The sequence below is a fragment of the Triturus cristatus genome, chromosome 1_1, assembly GCF_964204655.1.
Source record: "Triturus cristatus chromosome 1_1, aTriCri1.1, whole genome shotgun sequence".
Taxonomy (NCBI): domain Eukaryota; kingdom Metazoa; phylum Chordata; class Amphibia; order Caudata; family Salamandridae; genus Triturus; species Triturus cristatus.
In genome coordinates this window covers 212,501,595-212,504,252 of record NC_140579.1, presented here as the reverse complement: position 1 = coordinate 212,504,252, position 2,658 = coordinate 212,501,595, and the positions used below count along the sequence as shown (strand labels likewise).

Here is a 2,658-nt window from a genome sequence, read left to right as displayed (position 1 = left end):
AGGTCTTTCTCGACGCTGAGAAATCCTTTCATGCAGGTAGTGTTGAGGCGGATGGGTGTGGGAGAAGTTTCCCTGCAGTTAGTGGTGGTCCTATACAACTCCCACACAGCCAGGGTAAGTGTCGGGGATACTGTCACTGCCCCTTTCAAGATATCACGGGCACTCTTCAGGGCTGCCCCCTATCACCTTTGCTATACGCTCTGGTGGCGGAGCCCTTGGCACGTGCCTTAAGGGAATATCATGGGAACAGGGCGACCCGCTTCCCAAAATGTAATCTCTGTGTCGTCCTACGCGGATGATACTCTTCTGTACATTAGGGATCTGGTGTCTAATCTGTCCCCAGTGCTGGATAAGGTGGTAAGACAGTGAGCTATCATGCCTCAAGATTAATTGGGCTAAGTCAACTATTTTCCCATTGTCCCCAGCCATGGAGCCCATTGAATTAGTCTACCCCCTAACATGGACTACTGAGCCTGTGCGCTACTTGGGAGTAAAAGTTGATACAGACTCTGAGCTGGTTCTCAGCAAGGACTATGGCAAAGCGATTGCTAAATTAGAAGAGGTGGAATGCTGGATGCGCTTGCCTTGGTCTCTATTGGGTCGCATATATCTCATGAAGATGGTGGTGCTCCCAAGGTTTTTATTCCTGTTCTTGAATGTTCCGATGGTGCTCCCTGCACACATCTTCAGAATCATTTGTTCATTATTGGTGAAGTCACCCTGGGCCGGAAAACAGGCACGTGTCAAATGGGATATTCTCACACTACCCTACTCTGGTTGGGGGGGGGGGGCTTGTGCCCCGGACTTAGAATTAGATTATTGTTTGGCGCAAGGTTCACATGCGTACCACAGGGTACACCAGCAAGATGGCCTCCCACATGTACAGATTGAAAGGGTTGCGGCTGCGCCCCCTCCTCTCTCATTGTTGTTGTTTCAGGCGAGCTGGTATTTTGGACTCCGTTAATTCGGGTACTCATTCCTGTCAAAATTTGTTTAAAAGGCAGGCGGGCACTATCTTGTATTTCCCTTCAACCCCGCTGGAGTGATGCCATTGGCTGCTAGCATACCGTGAAAGAGAGGTGGTCCACGCACTGGTATCAATTAACATTGGTAAAATTGGGGAACTACTTTCTGAAGGCACGGCTCGAGGATGAGCTGATATTGAGGCGGAAGGGCATGTTCACACACCGCTTGTGAAGTTTCACTTTCACAGGGTGAGGCATGCCCTTCGCAGAACACTTGGGGAGGACATGACGGAACTGCCCGAGATAGCCTCCTTTTCTTTCCTTCTGTGTACGGAATCTCCTAGTAAGATAGTCTCCAGTATTTAGAACATATCACAGGACTATCATAGGAATCACTTCACCAAGGCTAGCTGGAATGGCAAAATGATCTTGGGGAGGCTCTCCATGACATCACCTGGCCATATTGCTGTGAGGTCACGCAGAATGTCTCCTTGAATGGGATACACGGTGTCATACATTTTAAGTTCCTTAATACAGTTTATTATACGCCTGACAGGCTGCACAGATATGCCCTCCGTGACACTGCAGAATGTGAGCGGTGTAGAGTCCGGCCAGCTGTTTTCTTGCATATCGCTGGTCGTGCCCAGTTATTGCGAACCACTGGAGATAAATTTTTCGCATGCTGAGCGAAATCACAGGGTTGCCACTGCCATTGGACCCACTATTGGCTTTGCCGGGTTGTACAAGGCGACTGCTGAAAGACACACGCCGATTAATAGACATGGGTCTACTGCTTGCAAAACGCAGGGTTGCGATGCGCTGGGCTCGAGGACCAGCTCCTACTGTCAAAGACTGATCAAAAGATATGGTTTAATGTACTACACAATCTGAATTGTATAGTGAATTACTATCGCCCTAGAATCACCCTAAACGTTTTTGGGGTCTGTATCAGCACTATATAGCTGGAAAAGAGATGGATGTTATGTTATGTTATGTTATGTTATTTACTTTTATTACGCGCACAGATACTCGGAGAGTGTCCCGGCGCGATTCAGGAAAAAATATGGAACGCTTCACGAATTTGCGTGTCATCCTTGCGCAGGGGCCATGCTAATCTTCTCTGTATCGTTCCAATTTTAGTATATGTGCCGCCGAAGCGAGCACGACTGAAGGGGATGGCCCTGCCTGATGGTGCAGACTGAGACAAGGGTTTCACCCTGTGGGATGATTTGACAACAACCCTGTTATTCACTGCATGTGTTGTAGCCCTGTGCGTACTAGATTCTGCTCGTCGTTGATCAAACATCGTGTCTATTTATGCACCTAATTGCATTGATGTATCTCCATGTAACATATTGAGTAGATGCTTTGCATTCTTTATATTACTGCGTCGTCTGCTCAACACTGATGTACTACTAGGATTGCTTTCTGTTATCGTATTCACGAAAATGTAAAAAAGGAATGATCACGAGACTCTCTGATGAACTCAGAAGGTTACGGATGTCCTTTTGCCATGTCTATTTTTTACCTACAGAGAAGTGCCACAGAAAGCAGTGGTATTTAGTCCCTTTGAGCTTCTGTTTGGTCATCCTGTGAGGGGACCACCATGTCTAGCAAAGGCTGGGAGAGACCTCTCAAAGAGGCCCACCTAGCTATTGTGGACTATGGGCTTGGCCTACGCCAGGCAGATCCC

General features: G+C 47.8%; 1 non-coding gene across 1 annotated transcript; it reads right to left on the bottom strand.

Annotated features, from left to right (window-relative positions):
• Positions 1-2,022: 2,022 nt before the first annotated feature.
• On the bottom strand, positions 2,023-2,129 carry LOC146869983 (U6 spliceosomal RNA). The gene has a single exon (XR_014959975.1). It is a non-coding gene; the product is annotated as a U6 spliceosomal RNA (small nuclear RNA).
• Positions 2,130-2,658: the final 529 nt, after the last annotated feature.